This window comes from Saccostrea echinata, unplaced genomic scaffold, assembly GCF_033153115.1.
Source record: "Saccostrea echinata isolate AGI-Se365-2 ecotype Australia unplaced genomic scaffold, CSIRO_AGI_Sech_v1 ptg000058l, whole genome shotgun sequence".
Classification (NCBI taxonomy): Eukaryota; Metazoa; Mollusca; class Bivalvia; order Ostreida; family Ostreidae; genus Saccostrea; species Saccostrea echinata.
The window spans coordinates 63,318-86,709 of NW_026889807.1; the positions used below are offsets into that span (position 1 = coordinate 63,318).

Consider the following 23,392-nt stretch of genomic DNA (forward strand, 5'->3'; position numbering starts at 1 on the left):
TCTGCATCAAAATATATGATTAAACCCTTAACAATTATGACCAAATTATGACAAAATGGTACCCCTAACAAGTTAAATGATATATAACACTCCCATGTTCTAGACAATAAAAATATTAAAGATTTACTACCTAAAATATGGGGTATATTTTGCGTTATGCTGTTGCAGCTGAAAAAAGGCTTTGTTTTCCAGTTTTTGTTTCAGGAGATTTACAATAGAAACTCTTAGTTATAGATGTCAAATCATTGTGAAATTATTCCTCTTTTATATGCAATTTACTGTATGTAAATCAACAAAATATTAGCGAAATAATGTTTAAATATGTGAAAATGCAGATACGTTATGAAATTTAATAAAATTCTCCTGTTTGAACTTGCAGTTTAAAAAAATATATGTTAATGCATTACTCTTACTTTAGGTTCATTTTAAAATTAGAGTTAAATGATAAATGAAACAATAAAGAAAAGTTTGAGTGGATTCTTCGAAACTTTAGAAAATGACACATTTTCTTCTTACTGGCATAAAAATGTCCCAAAATTCTGTAGTGTCCGCAACATGTGCTTACTCTGGAATGCATTATGAATTATATTTCTTTTATTTTACATGTAAGAGGCCAGTACAGCTACTAATCTATCTACCAAAAAATATCAGACTTTAGTTCAGTGTTGCTTGGAATTCTGGCAAATATATTGTGTTTTGTAGAGTCCGCAACGCTGTAGAGTCCGCAACAGCTTTTTAAATTCACAGTTTCTTCAAAGAAATGTAACATGATTTCAATTGATCATCACTATAATTGTCCAAATATTCAATACAAATATGTAAGGTTACAAAACTTAGTGGAACTATAACTTCATACTTTGAATAACACCCATAACGACTTGTTTATACATAATATTCAAAATCTTTCAATTGTCAGTCTTATGTTATATATTGAAGTTAATTTTCATGTGGTATTTAAAACTGAATAAGTGGAAACTAAAGAATATATCAAGATGTTAATTGTTAATTAATAAGTCTAGTTCTAATTAATACAGTTGTGTTGCGGACACTACAGTAATAACTATATACCACATTCATTTATTATTTTCACTTTTTATTTCATTAAATATTTTTGAAATGTAAAACACTTCTCTGATATTTTGCTCCTTTGATAATACAATTAGTTAACTGGATTAAGATAACAAGTGGTGATTTTTGTACAAGATAACACTTCAAACTTACTGGTACATATATGGGTTTTAATTTCCAGGCCGGGTAGCCATTTTTGACTAGCATTTTTTATTTCCCTATAATATAACACCATTTACTGTACATATAGAACTAGTTAGAGATTAAGATTTTCAGTTTACTCCATTCAAACCAAATATGGTGTCATATAGCAATATTTCAATATATTGTAGTGTCCGCAACAATTTCAATACTGAAAAAAAATTATGGATGTCTCAGTAAATTCTTTAATTCATTGAATTTATCTATAAAACTATTTGTTATAACTTCTTTAAGTGTATTAAAATAAGTAAAATCATAGACATTTTTTAAAACTGCAAAACAATTATACAACAAGAAATAATTAATGCTCCTTATTATGTGGTTATTTTCATCTCAATAAACCACATTCTGCATCTTTTTATATGGTACATTTTCAAGAGTTGATCCTGTGGTATATAATTCAGCCTAGCAATGAACATTTATCAACAATTATTTTTATAAAAAATGACAAAAGATTATTCTTATGGTTACTTGTAGTGTCCGCAACAAAAATGCTATGCATTTTCAAAGCTAGACAAGATACAAACGAAGATATCCAGGGTGTTATGACAAATGTATTTGAAATTTAGAAGTATTCAATTTAATTTTCACATGATAATTATATAGGTCTTATGTGTGATTGTAAAGGTAGATAAACTTAAGGAAGGGAGACAAATTAGGCAAAAAAATTAGCAAGTCATTAATGTGAATAAAATTTTTGTTTTCAAAGAGAACCATAAGATTTTTCTTTTATTTCACTGCAATTAGGTACATAATCAAAACCCGCAAGAAGTTTGGAATAAATAAATATCTTTAATATTTTATTTTAGACATAACAGGTGTAATGTAGTGTCCGCAACACAAGGTCTCGCCCAAAATTTGACTTCGCATAACTTTTTTCATAAGAATGCTTATATAAAAAAAATTTGGGACTCATTTGCATAGGTATTGTACTTTCTAGAAAACATGTCAATAATGTGCTGTTTGACTTTTTATTTTTTGGTCCAAGTGCAACACAATTAGCACAAATACTGTGAAAATGGCGAGAGCGAGATAATATCTTGTCTACATATTTCTGTCACGGTGGAACTGATTTCAGAACTCCTCAGTGAATAGCGATGAAAAAGATAAAATAATTGAAACATATGGACATTTTTCATTCAACGGATGTTCAGTAGATCTTCCTTCGGTGTGAAGAATACTATAATGAGCCTAAAGTCGCACTCACCTTTTTAACCCGAAATTCCTTTGAAGTTTTGTACACTAAAACAGGCGGTGCCTCCTCTTTTGACTTCAAATATATTAAGAACTCATAAAATAGTAAGATTATTCTCAGTAGCGATCATTGTTTTTTCATTACAAATAGAAATTTCCTGAACTGGGCTGCTGAACATCTTGTAAATTAAAATGTTGGAGCGAGGCGAACTTTCACGACCAAACCACTTCTAGGTCATTGTGCGTCACAACATAGCAGTATGGAGGCCCGTTCGTGTAATACATACAGTTTTACTTAAAATATTCGTCTCAAAGTAAATATAAGTAATAGACAACAATGTTAAAAAGTTCAATGGGAAATGAACTTGGTTGGTACGTGATCAAATCTACCGAGAGGCCCTTTGGGCTTCAAAGGATTTGTTCACGTGACCATCCATGCAAGTTCATTTCCCAGAGAACTTTCTAACATTGCTGTTTATTTCTTAAATAAGCTCCTTCCACCCTTGCTCCTACACCTTTTCCCTGTGGTTCTTTTGTCTATTTTTCTATTTCATTTTTTTATTTTGGTTTTAAACAATTTGATTTATATGTTCATATTGTATGTAATCTGTTATGTCACAATTTATGTAATTTATGTTTAGTTATCAGCCATATCTTTTATGTGGCCTAATTTGGTTCTATTTTTAAAGGAATATTATTATTCCAAATTCATATTTTAAGACAGAGAAGATGGTGGGTGATGTCGTTTCCTGTAGTGTTATGATAATGTTATAACAGTGAATTGGGTTCGTAACAGAGAAATTATAAAGACAAATTAATTAATAAATTAAAAAAAAAAAAAAAAGATGGAATTTGGCATTTTCAGTTGTATATAGAAAGGGATATTGAATAGGTACCGAACTTTTTATTAATATTTATTTACTGAGAAAATTTATCATAATTTGAAACGGATTTCTTTTAAATTCTTGATTCAAGCGTCATAAAAGTCTTAATGGGTCATTTTTAACTTACTATTTATGAGAATAAACGGATAATTTTTTTTTCACTCGACACAAACTTAAAGAGTCTGATTTTTTAACAGTCCCAAATAGTCTCAACATCTAAGCATAACTTGAATTAAAATAATTGATAAATTAAATAAAAATAAAATGCTATTTTTTTTCCCAACTCTTGGATTTTTTCTTAGGGAGAACATTTTTTAAAAAAAGATATTAATATAATTTATCAGCTCTTACAGTGATTTCTGATGATATGACGTCATTCTACTACTAAAGACACTGAAAAAATAAGAAACGTACGAAACAATTATTTCAGTTGCTGGGAGCAAAATAGAAATTAAAAATTACTTGACGCGAACGCATACAAATAGGAGAAGGATGAACATTTCAGCAATTATTTTTTTGATGGGGCACAACCGTTGGCAAAATTATTCTTGATGGGGTACCCTAACAAAAAAAAAATACTATAGTTAACTATAGTTTACTATAGTTACCGTATATACTCGCCTATAAGTCGGTCCGCCTATAAGTCGGTTGTATTTTTTAAGCTTAAATTAGAGGGATTGACCTACTAAAATACCAATCTTTTTGTAACTCGCATGTAAGTCGGATAAAGAGTTTTGGACCAAAGTTTAACTCCTAAAAAATCGACTTATAGGCGAGTATATACGGTAACTATAGTGTCAAAGTTATCACTATAGTAAATCAAAGTTTTCAAATTGATCACTATTGTGTCATAGTGATCACTATAGTAAATCAAAGTTTTCATAGTGATCACTATAGTAAATAAAAGTTTTCTTAGTTATCACTTAAGTAAATCAAAGTGTCAAGGTTATCACTATAGTAAATCAAAGTGTCAAAGTTATCACTATAGTTAACTATAGTTAACCAAAGTAAACTATAGTTAATTATAATATTTTTTGTTATGGATAGGCACCACTCAGCTACCCCCCCCCCCCCCCCCCGTGCCCCTTCAGTTTCTCCCGTCTGAAAATGTTATCAACAAATTTAGGATGATGTAAGGATAATATATCATGAAGATCTAAAGTTAGGATGAACTCACACCGCGATTTTAAAGTTAAAAAAACTTCAAGAAACTGACTATTGACTACGTTTTCTTAGAAATACCTAGGACACATCAAATCCTAAGACGGTTTCGTGATCTTACCTGCAACGTACATATAACATAGAAACCAACTGATTTATAAGCAAAACAACACACAACGAACATACCATTTTCACAGAAGACTCCCTTCCAGCCAGCGACACAACCAAACTCACAAGCACCATTGAATCTGTCGCAGGTTCCTTTACAGCTTGGCTGACATATATCAGAACAATTTCTTCCGTGTCTACCAAGAGGGCAAGCTGTTATAAAAATATAAACAGACGATTTGATAATAGTGCCACTAAACGCAATACACAGTTATTCACTAAAGAACTTTGTTTAATAAACATTGTATTAATTGCAACAATGGGTTGAACAGCAGGAATGGATGCCTAAAATTGCGATTTCCACAGTATGAAAGGAGGTGCAACAGGATGAAAGGAGGTGCAACTTGTGTATTAGCTTCTCAACTTCTGTTTTTACATCGATATGATAGATCGAGAAGTATCTGAAACAAAAAAAAAAAAAAAAAAAAAAAAAAAAAAAAAAAAATTAAGACTTTGACCTTGAGGTTATACTTGTGACAGTTCATATCCTCAGAAGGATTTGTAATGCGGTTGAAAAAAAGAAAATCTCACGCTCTTGACACGTATCCCCCTGAGCACCAACGTCACATCCGTTTGGGCAATTTCCGTTCACGTGATTACAGTGTTCTCCGTCACTACAGTTACCACAGGTCAGGTTACACTCAAGGCCATACCTATTATTATCACATTCTGAAAAATAAAAATTGGATTTATGTTATTCAACTGACTGTTTATGGATTTTAATGACATTTAGAAAGCAGAAACATAATTTAAAATTTTCACTGAAAGAGAAGCCCATACAGTGAATTAAAGTTTTCAAAATTACGTATTTCGAGAAATACATGGAATATCAATGCATGGCATTTAATGTATATATAACTTAATGTTTAGCCTTTTACCATCAAACAAAATATATGTTCTGTGTTTTAACTTAACACCGTAAGAAACTAAAACCATTTACAAATCGCAGATAATAAAAGGAAATCAACAATACTACACCATCCGTCAACTTAACCACCTAACATTCATTTTCAAGGACATTTATAAAAGTGCATTTTTATGCTTTCTCTCTCTCTCTCTCTCTCTCTCTCTCTCTCTCTCTCTCAGTAACATCTTTTCAGGTTTATCTTGCATTTACGTACGTTCTTCACATCTTGGGCCTTTGTATCCAGCAGCACATCCAACACATGTCCCATCCACAATGTAACAAGAAGGTTCCAGGCAATTCTGTGGACAGGGTAGTGTGCAATTTTCTCCATATATATCGGAGGAAGAACACCCTAATTGTATTACGAAATACTTAAATGACCATATTTGATGTAGATAGGTTATTTTTATATTGTTCATAGCATCAAGAATCACCAACCCTTACCTTCTGTACTGATGAAAGACATTTAAATTCATCTCTTAAAAATATCTGATATTAAATCAAGTTTATTCGCAGAAAAATACATTATTTTATTCTTTTGATTTTTTTTTAGTAACATCCATTTGCCATTTTAACACTTAGACATTCATTCAGTATTTGTTTCACATTTAATTAATGTTTCACTTCCTATGTTATGCAAGTATATTGCATGGTCCGTAATTTTTCTGGGTGGATATCCTTATATTTACCATGTAGAATACGTTCTCTTTGGCTATGCAGGAAGAAAATATTTTTTAAAAAATCAAAAATTGTTCACACGAGCCTCAACATAAATATCATGCAGTTAAAAATGCAAAGGTATGCTTAGCAGAATAGTCATTAAGAAAAAAAAAAAAGAAAATAAATAATAATATATTTCCTGATACCCTTCATTTTTCAAACGAACTAATCAACCAAATGTTCATCAGGATTCATGATGGTAACTTTTTATGACCTGAGAACTTACGGAAGGATTATATCAATACTAAATATACTTTTTTCTCAAAACCTTAGATAAGACCTATTAAAATGATCAAATATAGATTTCTTTCTTTTAAAAAGGGTAAAATGTGGAATGCAGTTTAAAATTTAATCATTCATTCAGATTAAAAGACCGTTAACTGTCCTTATAGCATGAATATTTCTCGCACAATGAAATATTCAACTTTAAGATTTCAGTTGCTTTATTTTTAAATACTTAGTAATTGACCTTTTGTTAAAGTAAATTTGCCGTGCACTATACCCACGTTTATTTGCTCACAGCAAACAGTATATATTGTAATTCCTTACCGTAAACCTGGACTTCACAGAGTTCATTGAATGCCTATCGAGAATATCCATCAGGGTAGGAAACTCCAAGGAGTCTCTCATTGTAGTAGATGACGTACCGTCCATGTTTTATGCATTCTATTGTTATATTATTCGGTACCGTGTCTCTAGTGTAGTTTGTGTCTTTAAAACATAGATAACCGTCATCTTTGTTGGTTGTGTTCGATACAAAAAGCGAGAATCCAAGAAATCGGGCTGTGTATTCATTGGTAAAGTCTGATGAAATGAAAAAAAAAAACTTTAATAACATTTGATATAAATGAAATATCAAATGAAGTATATAAGTATAAGTATGTAAGTGAAAATTCATATCAAATGTCCCAGTATTGAATGCTTGTTCATTTTTTAAATCATTGACTTAAAAAAGGCACTTGGACACAACTTAATTAACCGGTAGAGAGACATTATAAACAATTTTTTGTCTCTTTAGTCACCCGCACGGTGCAGTGGTTAGAGAGTTTGCTCTAGTGTCGCGACTTAAGGAGTTGACCCTTATGTCTTGGGTTCAAATCCACTACTTCGCGATTCTTGAGCAGACGCTCTTAACATCGCGCCGCGCGGGCGACTAAAACTGCTCATTACGTAATCGGAAATTTTCTAATTTTTGTTTGCCAACTTGAACCTTTCAAATTGGAAATTGAAATAAAAAAAAAATAGGTCTTTGGACAAAAATTCGCAAAGTCTTTCACATCTATATTCAACATGTCACGGCAGATGACAATCATCAATACGGACTTTTACTCATATTTAGCATATTCAATAAATATTTGTTGTTAAAGTCTTCGATAATTCAGAGTTTTTTTTTTTTTTACATAATGCATATAATAGACTACTTAGGTAAGCCATAAAAGAAAAAAAAAATCTATAAAATACATAAATATTTTGAAATATAAAATATTTACAGACAACAATCCTCTGCTCATTCACTAGGATTGATTAATTGATTAGGGTTTAAAGCCGAGTCGGCAATATTTCAGCCATATTTCGGCGGCATTCACTAGGATAATAAGCTTTTAAAATCTTAATTTTGATATCTGGAAAAAATAAATATGGAGAAATAAATGCTTGCTTTTTTTCTTTATTGTAACATTAAAATACAGTGTGAAATAGTTAGTAATACAGTACCCCATGGACGATTTTCTGTCCTGTAGTAGATATTTATATGATGTATACTGAATATTCCTCCAAGATCCACCCTCCAGGTAGCAGTTCGTTTTCCATCGGCCGATATCGTACATTGTCCTCCAAAAGGAGTCCTGACTGAAAACCGCCCATCCACTGCTTTATCTGCTCCCTTTGGATACCAGTAAGTGTTGTATGTATACGGATGCTGCTGCCATGTTGATTTTCTTAAAGCAAGATTTTCTTTAAAAAAAAAAGGGGGGAGGGGAAGGAAAATGAAACTTTTTAGTTACTGCTAGATTCTTCAGGGAAAAGTAACAAGGAAATTTATTATATAAAAATGAATTGATTTGAAATTGATTTAATAATGAATTTAAAATGATTTTTTTCCTGCAAGTGATCAACAGATTTTTCTGAAAAAAAATAGTTATATATATATATATATATATATATATATATATATATATATATATATATATATATATATATATATATATATATATATATATATATATAGTTATATGCATGTTACGTTTATTGCACATTCATGTTAATTTTCATACTCCATCTTATAATTACAGTAACGGTATATTTTGTTACAAAATGGACTTTAAATATAAATCTGCAATAAGAGCATGTTAAGAATACCTAGGTTATGTGTTTGTTTTATACCGAACATTGAACACACAAAAAAGTGCTAAGGTCTTGACTGTTCCCTTATTCAAAACGCGACACATATATTACATTATTTTTGTGTGTTTTGAAACTCTTCCTTTTTATTGTCTCTCTCCTTGCGATTTCCTTTTTCCTCATAGATACATCTACGTAAGTATTAACCACTTTAAATGTAGGCCTGCTATTTCACAATAGCATATTACTAAGTATATTACAATGTCATAATGGTTACTTATGACAAAAAAATTGAATATTAAAAAAGGATAACCTGTGCAAAAAAAAAAAAAAAAAAAAAAAAAAAAAAAAAAAAAAAAATCAATCGTCTGAAAATCTTTCGACTGATGTATCATATTTATTATATTTTCAACAGTGGGTAAAAAATATTTTCTTTTTTTCTCATGAAACTTTACTCTAAAATTGATTTAACCAGAAAAATACTTAAGAGATAGTATTTTCTTGTGAAAATCTTTTCCCCCTTAATAAATTCTTTAATTAATGATTTGAAGACTGTAGTTTCGTTTTTTACAGGTGACTTAAACGGCATAATTACAAGTACGAAGAACATAAAAAAAAAATCTAAGGAAGATATTGTCAATTTTTCAGATTTCCTTAAAAGTACATTTCGTTAACAGTCAAAACGAAGCTTTCGGGTACATTAGTAGCAATATACAACAATGTGACACATCTATATGTGTAAAATCACTTTTATCAAGTACTTCATCGACTTAGAATATTTAAGAGAAGAGACCAAAAAATCTTGCACTGAAAAAAAAAATACTTACATAAATAAAATAAACTTACCATAAGCTTCTACTATTTTTCCGTTCAATATAATTTCAGTAAGAAAATAAATTAATGCAGTTCCGCTTTTCATGTCGTTTGATACGAAATAACTTGAATCAAGGAAGTGCAATTTAATTTTAATTTAGAATAATCTTTTCTGAAATAGTTAAGAAGGCTTAAAAATACCTAGTTATTTTTAAAACTTTATGGGATTTAGATTAACAATGGCATATTCTAAAGAAACTCTCGTTGTGCTTTAGAAAGGAACATTTAATAAAGAATACTAGCAAGCGTTTCGAGTGCAATTTAGTTTGAAATTGAGTTACCATAAAATATTTCCTTCTTTTAATTTCCCGTAGTGTAAAGTTATTCTTAGAATAAAGTACTTCACTTTATCTAGATATTTCTCGATTTAAGAACCCTCTATACACTGCACACTAGAGAGTTCTGATTTTGCGGTATTTTTATGCAGATAGAGTGATCTGCCCTTTGATCAAGAATCAAATAAATTGAATTGTACAGTTTTATTACTTAATTTGTGATCAAATCAAGCATTCATAACACTTTAATAAGCCAAGAAGAATGTATAGAACACTTCATTTGCAGGTATTTTCCAACTTAAGTAAACAACAGTGATATATGTTCTTCAGTACTTCATTGTCTTTGAACATTTTCTCAATGTCCAAAAAATATTTCCTCTATTGTCTAGTGTCTAGGGTCCTTAATGATGCTTATTTCCTTGGCGGAGTACTAATTTTTAATGATTTTCTAGCTTGGTATTTACTTCTGATCGATGAGTAATGACCGATATTTTCACTTTCACAGCTTTGTTTCCCTTACAAATCAAAGTAGGATATGTATGGATTTGGACGTTTAGAATTTAGACATTTGGACTCTTGAATTTGCCTTCAACTCAACATAAAGATATATATATATATATATATATATATATATATATATATATATATATATATATATATATATATATATATATATATATATATATATATATGATTGCGCCCATGACAAAAGGGCCTTATGGCAATTTTGCTAAAACAGAGAAATAACGTCATAAAGATATGACGTTGCAGACGGTGAGCGTCGACGCAGAATTTTTTTATTCACGTGTTTTACGTTTTGACACGTCTAGCTCACTTTCGTCGTTGTTCTCAACATTGAAATAATTATTTATATCTTTAATTTTAGTTCTTTATCTTCTAAATCACTGATATTAATTAAAATATTTAGAATTTTATTCGAGACCCGTTTCTTTACTACATGTTATTACGTTATTACATAGCTTTATAATACGTCTCTGATCTGTGCTATGCATTTCCTATTATACATGTATAGAACCTTAAGACAAGGTGATTTTCTGGATCATTGATTATGGATGAACGAATGCGATTTTGATATATAGACACACAAATTGAAGTTATTTGTTAGATACGGGTATATTATTAAAATATTGCAGAGAAAATCGTTTTTCTGTATAAGATCCGCAACACCATTCTCAACACATCGATCATGTAAACATTGAAGCATTGGTACATCGCGCATAAATTTTTGTTGTTAAATGCTTTAATTGCCAAAAATTTGAAACTGGTCACACTTCTTCCAACAGAAAAGAAAAGTATTCTTGTAAGTTTTCACAAATCTAGCAAAAGTACGAACGAATGACAGACGTGATATAATTTTTAAGAACTATAAACAAACACAAGAGAGGTAACTCTGACAAGCGAGATACTAGAGAGGTACCAGAGAGGGACTTTCTTTCCTTTTTTTTAACACCATTCAAAATCAACATACTCATACAAATTTGCTCCCGTAGTATAAAAAATATTTTTAAAAATCTTACTTATCATCAGTAAAAAAACGTTTTAATTGTAAGCATTATATTTATATTTTCTTTAAAAGTATTTTTGAAAGCTTATGGAACTAGCAGCTGTCAAAGTGAAAGAGGAAAAAAATATAGAATAAGAAATAGATACTACATTGAACCAGACTTTCATTTATTTTTTTTAAATCTGTTACATGTGCATCTATTTATTTTAACATGAAATTATTTTTTAAAATAATTTGAATTTTATTATTTTTTTTTTAGTAATAATGATCATAAATTTAAATAAAATAAACTGAAATTTAAAAAAAAATTGTTTCGTCTTATTTTTGTTGTTGCCAATTCCGATGTAAGTACTTGAAAACAAACAAAAACTACCGAATGAAATAAACTTGTTCTAATTGTTCTAGCTTAAAAAAAGTTTACATGTATGTATACCTGAGGTGTGTGTGAGAGAGGGAGAGAGAAAGAGAGATAGAGAGATGTTACATTAAATCGAGTTTATTAATACAATGTGAAATGTGAAACTTTAATGAAAAGGCGAATTTTCAAAAAAAACAACAATATCGTATTATGAAAAGAAATCTCTATCTCCTTTTTTTTTTCTTTTGCTGTCTATTTATTTTCAGTAACTCGAAAATATAACATTTTGGTACTCGTGTTGTGCATAAAAAAGTTCAAAGGTTTTAGCTTTATCTGCAGTTTTTAGTCAATTAAAAGTCAAATATATGTAATCCTTGTCATTCATAGAATCTCAGCATTGTATGTCATTACATTTCTATTATCAATCTAAAACTCGTTTTTTTATTGAAATAATAATCTCAGTTATCGGTTTAGTATGATATTGCTTAACTTGCCTTGTACAAAGTAAATTAAATGCTAAAAATATTATACCTATTAAACTCATATTAACTACAAGTATTGCATGTTTCTGTCATTTAACTTTTAACCCCCCCCCCCCCCCCCACACACACACACACAAGAACATGTTGCAAGTTTTTATTTTTATGGCAGTGCAGGAGACCGGGGAAGAGGGCCAGGGTCATTTTATATTACTGGGACCTAACTACTTTACAGTGAATCTGTAAAGCTTTACAAGAATAAGCATATCCAAGTCTCTGGCATGGGGCCAGAATGGAATTTTTATATTGTAAAACTTCATATACAATAACATTTGAAAACAATAACATTAGAATTTCATACGATAAAGAAGCCGCGAGAAATGGGGGGGGGGGATTCTAAACACACCATCACATAACAATATTTACATGTACCTAAATGTATGCCACATCGTAAAAATTTGTCATTTAAAAACTCAGCCAGTCAAGGAATATTATGAACCAGTCGCATTTAACTGACTGGATATAAAAAACTTTCAATTAATTTTTACACCCCCCCCCCCCAGCCGAAAAATTCTATCAATTAATCTGCATGTCATTGATTCCTAACGACAACATATATATAATTATTTATGATTTATTTCTTAGAAAAATCTATTTGATATTAATTAAAAAAAATGATATATTGATTTCATTCAAAGTTCGGATAAAATTTGTTGAAATGACAATAAAATACCTGATATCTGTTAATACCCATGTTCTTCTAAAACCATTTAATTTTACAAAATCAAACAAAATCGTTATTCTAGGACGCAATTTTTCTCATGATTAACTAGATTTGATAGCAGTTAAGTTTCCAGTTCCAGGCATGTGGAGCTCATGATCGCTGTTTGTTTTGAAAATGACCCTGCTCATATACATGTACGTAAGGAGAGAGTTCAAGGTGCAAAAATAAATTGAGGAATTAAGTCAATATTATTTCAAACCTAACCAAATGACGTATCTGGAGGTTATGGGGTTGGTTGTGGGAAGGCATCCCCCCTGCACACCTTAAATGTAGGAAGATTTTAAAAATACGACAACCCTCGTATGCTGTTAAACTCATATTAACTACAAGTATTGCATGTTTCTGTCATTTAACTTTTAACCCACCCACCCCCACCCTCCACCCCCCACACACACAATCCAACCACTGGTCATCCTGGATCTGTTTTTTTTTTTTTATTTTAAATGCATGTGAATTATAATTCATCCATTTGTTTATAATTTATCAACCTGCTTACTTAAAAATTATTCAAAAATGTTCCTTGCTGTGACTGAAAAAATGTGTATCATTTCAATTTAAAAAAAGAAGTTTTGTTACCACATGCGGGCAGAAGTCCTTCTGATTTTTTGTTTGAATTTTTTTTATCGAATATTGCTTAACATGCAGTGTATCAACTAAATGTCCTTAAATTGTTGTACAGCGTATACGGTAACTCACTACATTTCACAAATTTTCTGTCTAATTATATTTAGAAAACAAAAACAAAAAAAAGAAACAAATTTTCATTACCCAGCAGCATCTATTTCATCGTTGTTTCCGAGAATTTTTTTGAAATATTTTTAACTTCACATTTTGAAAGAGATATCGTTTATACTGGATTCAACCCCTCCCCCCCCCCCCTCCCCCCCGAAAAAAAAAAAATGACATCTTGTCCTATCGAGAGCCATGCTTAAAATGAGATGATTTTCGAATGAATTCTACAGGTTTCTCAAACGATTATTACACAAAATAAATACTTTGGTTTTGAGAGAATAAATTGATATTGAACAGAAGCCGCTTGCTTCTCGGGTTTTCCTGACATTCCAGCATAGTGAAATGTAAAACAAACAAACGAACAAACACGCATAATTCTATACACAACTGCATGATGAATAATAATTAATTCAACTATTTATTATCATATTATACAATTATTAAAAGAGACAACGACCCAAAAATGTCTCTGGAAATGCTCAATAACATAAATTTATTACCGTAGTAACATTACAATGCAAAGTGAAAGTCATGTTCACTCTGAAAACTTTTGACGTTGGTGCGAAAGTAACATGACGTCACTGTTTACCTGTTAAAGTATCATTGATATAAATGAAGAAAAAACCTACTTAGAGTTGACGTAGGGTCATAAAAATTCAGATTTGGCAACTTCTAACCTTGCTCTATTAATATCCATTAAAAACTTAAAATGTGTAAAAATTGCCATAAGAGCCCTTTTCCCATGGGCGCAATCATATATATATATATATATATATATATATATATATATATATATATATATATATATATATATATATATATATATATATATATATATATATATATATATATATATCGACGACGTTTTATCAATTATTAATAGTTACTTTCTTTAATACACCAATTCTATATATCCCACTGATCTTTAAGTAAGGGGCACTACAGAGTCTGCCACATCTGTTTCACATTTGGATGTTTTACTGACTAAAGACATAATTACCATTTAAAGAGGCTGGGGGGTTGTGGCCATTTTTAGACTATATTGATCTCCTTTAGAAGAAGAGCTCCATATGAAGATATAGAAAATGATCAAATTTTAAACTAAAATTTTTGAAATTTTTCTTTGCCAAATGATAGTTGACAGCTTAAGATATCATATCTAAAAATTAAAGTTAAATCTGGTGGTTAATTTTTGGTTAATTTGTTGACCCCCCAGCTTCCTTAAAACCTTATTTGTAGGACAAACGGGATGACTTCAGCTTTTCCATCATCAACTTTCCTTGTTTATTCCAACAGCACCTGCATATTATATTATGTCTCCCAAAATCGACATGTAAAAGCATTCTCTCAATACGATAATTTTTCAGCCGAGACGATCTACTGACAAATTAATATTTGTTATAATAGTATTTCATCAACCTCATCAAAATTAGCATTCAGCACATTTTACGTAATTTACTTGCTTAAAATTTTGGACTTGTTTGCTTGGAAAAACCTTATCTTTGGGCTGTATTTTGTCTAAAATGTTTCATACGATTTGTTAAAAAAAACTGTTTTTAGACTAATGTGAATGGGACTACTCTGTCTTCCTGATCAAAACTAAGGGCTCAGGACGGGCATGATCGGTAGACAGGGGATGCTTTCTCCTCCTAAGCATCTGGTCCTACCTCTGATGTTTCAAGTGGTCCGTGTTTTTGTCATGTTCAAGATTTGCTTTTTTTCTCTTTTTTTATGAGATTGAACACTGTCAATAATACATGTTTAATAGTGTCTGAACTTGTAAAATTTCGCACCAAAAACATAAACCTTTCATTGGCTTTGGGGGCTTATTTCAGGAAAATAACTATATAATTGTTCCTGGAAGACAAAACAAAAATAAAAGAAAAGAAAAACAATCACAAAATCCTTACAATCAAATATATTGCCGACTCAAGAAAGAAGATATTTTGAGGAAAAAATTAAAGATGCTTTGTTCAACTGATTTTTAAGAAAAAGTATTAATCAAATAAAGATTTTCAAAATAACTTCAAGAAAAATTACATACACGAGATTTTTTTTACATAATCAAAGCCACCAAAAACGTGTTATTCTATATATTCCACCATAAAACATCTGACTTTGTGACATCCAGACAACACTTTCCTCAATAAAAATGGAACTCGGAAATAGTTATGGCAAATGACTGGTGTGGATACTTATGTGGTTACTTCTAAAACCAGTTTGTTTTAAAAAACATTCTGATTCTACAGAAAGTTATTTTAAGTTTATAATATGAGGATGCTGGATTTCCAAGTTGGATTAATTTAGTCTGTTAGTAAATGAATAAGTAAAATAATGTGATAAATGTAATAGATTTCATGGTTGTTATTAGTATATGGTTGGCAAACTTTAATACAGTTATACAATTGTTTCAGTTTTTCTCTGATATCAACCTACAAATCCATGAAAAATAAAACTGCTAAGAAAAAGTGGTGATTTCGCACCAAAGTCATACATGATCCAAATGAACTACTGCATTGTTTAACCTACATACGTTACGTTTATTATATCCACAACATGGAAAACTTATAACTTAAACTAGAAAGCCATACCTCTGTTTTTCTCAAAATATCTTATAGATTAAAAAAAAACAAAATAAATGAAAAGATTAAAACTGTAATGTGCAAAATTTATCTTTTGAAAAAAAAAAAAAAAAAAAAAAAAAAACAAGCATTCTGAGAGTATTGCATTAGCAATACTAGTCCCCTAACGGCAAGTGCATTCTGGTTCCCATTAAAAATTGAAAATGCCATAAATCCGTCAAAAATCAGTGAAGCGGGAGGAAATGCAAACCTGATCTATATCTCGTCAAGATAAAGTCACATACCAAAAAATCAGCTCAATATCTGCAAGCGTTCAGGAAACAAAAATGCGGAAAACCCTGAAAAATTTAAAAGGTCGTAATACCATCACAAATCATTGAAGCGGAGCAAAATGCAGACTTGATCTTTAACTCTTCAAGATTAACCCACATACCAAAAATCAGCTCAATATCTGCAAGCATTTAGAAAAAAAAAGTGCGGAAAAGCAAGTGGGACAGACTGACAGACAGACGGAGGAACAGACAGACAGCTAGACAGACAGACAGACAGACAGATGGACGGACAGACTCAGAGGAAACCTATAGTCCCCTCCGGTTTCACCGGTAGGGGACTAATAATTACAAATATCCGTAGAAAGAAATCAATTTATATATGGTGATATGAAGGAAACTTCGTTTACCTTAAATATTGAAAAGTTTTGGTGTTTCCGGGAAAATGATTACAGTTGTCTGTAATTTAATTAAAAATTAAATTAAATCATATACATGTATAGTATTTTATGTTTCGATTACACCCCAATATTTTACTGATGAAAAACAGGTCAACTTCTTTTAGGTAATGAGTAACATGCATATTCTTCCTTGTATAAAAATGAATTTTCAGGATAAAAATCAGCATCGTCACAAGTGCATTTCTTTTCAGCCTTTAGAGTTTGGTTTACAGCACGATTTATTTCCTCGTCTACCACAAGGACATGCTGTTAGAAAATAAAACAAGCGTACCGATGATCGAAATGTTCTGTATGAACGGATACAACCAAGGTATAAATTATACAATTTAACAAGAAAATCACATCTGATCTATTTATTCGTTTGCCTTCTTATATTTTTGAAAAATTAAGAACTGTTTTTGTGATGCAACTAAGTATATTTAAGAAGAATAAAACCGTTGTGTTAATGATCTACAGGTGTTTTTACTTCCTCAAAATCTTTTCAGGAGTGAAAGAATTGGTTTTCATATGTTAAAACATTTCTTTTAACTCGATTACACATGAAGTAAAAAATTATTAGGAGGTTTTTTTTCAGGAAAGTAGAAAATTAGACTTCTGACAAAGGCATGATGCACCTATTGATGCTCTTTTTTGAATAAGTTAATATTAAGTCCATCATTATATCATGATAAATCTATTGGCATACAAAAAAAAGTCGTTGCTGGAAGCCGCATCTATATCAAAAAGACCATTTGCAACACACTATTGTTCACAAGTTCAGTTTATTTACACATAGTTTTACACATCCGAGGTATTGGCACACATAATGCGTAGTATCTAAACATTCCTTTTAAGAAAATAGGGTTTTTGGGAAGTGCGGTGGGAAAATATGTTAATATTATTATTATATATTATATATAACATTTAATATGTTCCAAAATTTTAGTGACTTTAAGCAAAATTATTTCGGCGTTAAAACGCCGTATAATGTTTAGCCCAACTTAAAAAAAAAAAAAAAAAAAAAAAAAAAAAAAATAGGATGAGAAGGGGATGGGGGGAGGGGGGGGGGGGGACTACCAACGTCAATGGACGATGATGAATTTGTTTGCTCTTCTTCTTCACATAATTTTTTTCATTCTTTTTGGTAAATCAAGTACAGCAGAAGAAACTCTCAAAAAATCTTTATTATTAGAAGTACCTATTATATATGCTACTGACTGTCTACATAAAAAATTCATAGGAATGTAGAAATAACCTGTGTCCTAAAGCCTGGGTATGTTTTTACCGAAAAGACATTCTACAGTATCTGCATATCTTTGTACACTTGAACTTTAGAGATGTATTTAAGTATCAAATACTGTAGACATATCACTTTCTGCAAAATGCTTGCCCCCCCCCCCCCCCCCCCCGCCTACTCTAAAAAAAAATTAATAAATAAATTCTGAAGCGGTATTTCTTACTGGATGAAATATGTGGAGAAAACGAACAGTATTCGAGCTCAAAATCCATTACACTTTACTGCAAAAAGACATGTATAATAGTTAATGATGTCCAACACTCAATAGTCAGGTACTTTTCGTAGTAAGAATCTGAATCTGTTAAAGATCATACTCAACTTGATCTGAGAATGAAATATTGGAAAAGAGTACTTAGTATGAAAGACTTTCCGCATAATATTCGATATAATATATTCAAACAATTGTACATCTCGTCGAACGATTTTTTCCGTATTTTTTGCTATTCCTATGTAAAATTCTGATCTCTCATTGTGACCCCACCCTACCCACTCTAAATTGTAACACATTTGAGTCTTCACTGATGATGCTTCTATAATAATATGACTAATCATGGCCAAGCAATTCTTGAGCAGAAGGTTTTTACAAGATGAGTCTTCAAAAATCTTATGCAAAACTTTGACTCTCTGTTGGGCCCTCTAACCCCTGGGGTCATAATTTAAAAAACAAAAAACAAAAAAAAAAAAAAAAAAAAAAAAAAAAAAAAAAAAAAAACGTGATTTTACAATACGTAAGTTAGGTTGCTTCTGTATAAATATGACTAACAATGGCTTAGTTCTTGAGAAGAAGATTTCAAAAATATTTCCTATGTAGCGTGTACAAGGGATATATAGGTTTCCTTCGACTCTGTTTGAGTTAATGATTGGAATGATTATGAAGACACCTCTGTCTGAGGTTATGTCACACGGTATTAAAATTTTCTCTTATCTAGAGACGGGGACTGAGTAGAGTACTACTTGTACCGTGTTTCTTCCTATTTGACTACAACCAGAACGTAACATCAATTCCACAGGACACTTGCTGTTGTTTATAATTTTTATTGTGTTCTTGCCCTAAAGGTTTTCGTTACCTAATAATACCAAATTCTCTATTCTTAAATGTCCAATACGTACATAATTATCTGATATTGATTAACTTAAAGCATTTTAGAGTAGAAAAATATATATTAAGAGATATTTTCAAAAATGTTATTAACTAAGCAGTAATTTATTAACAAAGATGGCATTGAAGTCTACGGGGACAAGGTGTTTTTTTTTTTTTTTTTTTTTTTTTTTTTTTTTAGAATAAAGATTGAAGTAATAAGAATATAAATAAATACTTTGGTGGAAAGATGATTAAAACATTAGAAATAGAAGATAATTGAAAATGATTTTTTTTTATACCAGATATGTTTTTTTTTTTTCAACTGATATTTTTATTAATTGAAAACAGACGGAGATAACTCTTAACAAAATTCAAGGTCATAAATAAGGACACGTCTCATCATTTCATGCTAAGATAGTAATAAATGGGGATTATGTCGAAATATACTGAGTATTCAACCCCCACACATATGTTTTGTATTCCACTTCATTAAATCTGTTGCTATAAGGAATGGAATACCTTAACTACTTTATTGCTGACTCAAAATCCAACTTCTTCAGCTAGCTTCTGAATGCCTGACTTTCCAAAAGCTTTGCCTTATATACCCTTTGGTTTGGCTAGTCAATTCCAGGTGTTGTCAGGACATTCCATTATTTGAAGTCTTCAATGTGTTTTACTCAAATGGCCATTAACCATTACACCTATATATTCCTATGTAAAACTTTGACCCACTGTTTTGTCCCCGCTCTACCCCGGGGGCCATGATTCAAACAAAATTTAATTTATTAAAATTAAAAAAAAAATATTAATATTAAAAATAATATGTCATTTAATTAACAATGTCTTTTTTTTTATATTTTCAAGGGTTACTGAAAAAGATAGGCGGGATAAGATGTACATTCAAATAAATTTACTGTACTCAACAGTGATTTAATATTTAAAAAATGAAGAACAGTCTGAACAATGATATAATGTATAATAACGCTTCACAACATGACCAATTACTCCCATGATCTCAATCCAGATTGTCTTAAGTACCTCCAAATCAGTTTATAAAGATAACCTTACTTATCAAATGCTTTTTGAAATTTAATTTTAAAGAAATTGCATTCAAATTTACAAATACGTGATTTGTTCTTAAAGTTCGTTGACAGATTCTATAAATTTCTTATTAATAACTACCCTGTCAAAGGTTACAATATTATCTTGATGGGGACCATTATATAGTTATTGATGGAAATTAAGACAACACACGGAGTATATGTTTAAAATTCAAATCAAATACACGACACGATACATGTAATGTGCGAAATTTACGAGCAGCATCAGTGTTAACACTTCGTATACACAATCTGTATATCCAGTCCGACTTTGCGCTACAGTACCGACCAGACACAACCTAACAGAAAGCGAACCCAAAGCCCACTCCGGGTTTGCTTGGGTTTCGCTAAAGCTAACCCCGAGAGCGCACCCCGAACGAACCCGCAGAGGACCCAGAGCGAACGCCGAAAGCGAACCCAAAATTCAGTAGCGAAACCAGAATGCGAACGCGCGTTCAGTGTTGCGTAACAGAGAACGAACTAATTATCGGTAGGTGGTAAGGGATAGTTTCGTAATAAAGACCCGGTCAAATTTCTTAAAAAACTGAGATATCCCCTGTTTGATGTAATATTTTATGATTGATTGATTGATTGATTGTATATTGTTTTACGTCCCATTCGAGAATTTTTCACTCATATAGAGACGTCACCATATACCGGTGAAGGGCTTCAAATTTTGACCTTTACTCGGCACTCAGGGTCATTGAGCAGTGAGGGATCTTTATCGTGCCAACGCCTGCCGTGACACGGGGCCTCGGTTTTTAAAGTCTCATCCGAAAGACCCGCAACTTTCACTTCAAAGTGCCGTGCGCATGGCGAAGGAACAGTTGCTACCTATTTTTTATCGACTTAGGTCTGTCGCGGCCGAGATTCGAACTCACGACCTCCCGATCACGAAGCGAGCGCTCTACCGACTGAGCTACCGTGAACGGTTTAATATTTTATGAAGAAAAATGAATAGAATAATTATGGGACACATTTGCAGTGTAGCAGAGTGCTTGCTGAAAAAAGAATGATGTGCAACATGTAGGTGTCACTATGACGCTTATCATATACAGAGTTTTAAATGCGAAGCTAAAACACGTGGTCAGCTGAAAAGCAGTAGGGCTTAGAAGAAGGTATGTATCTCAGAAGGAAGGTGAATGGCCCCATATCAATTGGTGAATTTTCATTAGGGCATACATTGATTGACAGAATATTTGGTGTTTTATCCTGCTCGTTCGGGCCTCGGGGTGGGCTGTACGGGTGCGACTGAGGCCCAAATCCCGGAAAAACAAGCCAAAATTTGGGGTCCCGAGGTGCATTTTTGGTACTAAAACCATCAAAATCAGTGTTATCTTTAAAATCCTCTTTACTTCATGAAGCAGTCAAGCTCTTGGCATGATTCTAATAAGCATTTAGCCTTCCTCCAAAATTGTGAAATTTATGGCCCAAGGGTCAGGAGTTATGGAGTTTGGGCGGGGCTCTAATGATCATATAGTAAAAATGTACAATACCCTACAGCATTTTTTAAATAACATATATTCCATCACAAAGGTAAAATTTATCATAACACAATTCCTGATATACAATACATAATTCGTGAAAATATAGACAAATTCTCAAATAATGACGACCATTTCTCAGTTCCATTGTTCAAAAACCTTTTTTTAATAGTTCTTTCAGGCTTGATCATATTTGGTCGCTTGACCTATTTGTCCAAGTTCCTCATATTCGTCATTGCTCTCTATCTTGCCAGGTGTTGCTGTAGTTGTGTTTTGTATTGTAGTTATCTCTCTGTTTGTTTTTGTCTGAGATAATATTTGTCTAAACCTCACATTTCTGATAATCCTAAAACGATAAATTCTCATAAGTATTTCGAAAAAAAAAAATGATACAAAATTGAATTTTAAAATTGAAAGAAATTTTGATTATTACTGAAACATGAAAGAAATCAAAACCAAGAATTGTTTTCATGTACTCAAACGATAAATTCTCTTATGTATCCATGAAATAAAGAAAAGCTGGATATTGAAAAATATTTTGTTTATGGAGAAAAAATGAAAGGAATCGGGACCAAGAATAGTGTATAATGCAGAGTATATAATGTATGTAAAATCTTCCTTTTTCAAGACTTATAAGTATGCTTGACTAACAAAATAATGAGATTGCGTGCGATTAATATTTTAATTATTTGTTACCATGTAAAATGCAATTAACGCACTTGCCCAATAAATTGTTAAATTCAGAAATTTAAGAACTTTGTAGTTTAACAATGATTATGAATGGATAAATAAAGATAAATGCACAGTTCCATACAAAGACAGTCAACAAAGTATTATATATTCTTGAAAAGAATTGAATGAATTGATTTAAAAATTGAAATCAAATTAAAAGAATTGAATAATTTAGAGTTACAGAAGGATAATAAAGCCTTGTTACAACCTTTGATTGAAAAATCTATTTAACTCATGTCTTTTAAATGTTTCAATGGCAAGTCAGGTAACAAATAAAGAACTGGTATCAGTTCATTAGAGTGCTATGAAAATCAATGCTGAAGTTAATCTGAAGCAGTTCAACAAATCCCTAAGCCTTATGTAAAAGTTATTTCAATTAGTTTTTCCCTAACATTTAAGAATAAATAAACATTCAATTATTTTGTCCATATTAAAAAAAAAAAAACACCTATGATGTTGGTTAATGCTTTGATATAATGACTTAAAATGTTTATTATTTATTTATTTTTTTTTTTTTTTGGGGGGGGGGGGGGGATTTGATTTTATTTAGGTTGTCAGTGTTTGGAAAAGAATACCAGTCGGACCCGAAGTTATAGTTCGTATGTCATCACATAGACATGACATATTGAAGATCTCTAAATAAGAATGTTAGAAAAAGGAAGAGTTTGTGAACAAAGCATTATAAAGCTTTTTATACGACAAATATAAAAAAAACAACACTATTTTAAATGTTCTTTA

The 23,392-nt window shown here is 31.0% G+C and overlaps 1 pseudogene; it reads right to left on the bottom strand.

The window, feature by feature from the left end:
* Nucleotides 1-1,602: 1,602 nt before the first annotated feature.
* Nucleotides 1,603-9,562, bottom strand: LOC133174501 (uncharacterized; annotated as a pseudogene).
* Between the last annotated feature and the right edge of the window lie 13,830 nt (nucleotides 9,563-23,392).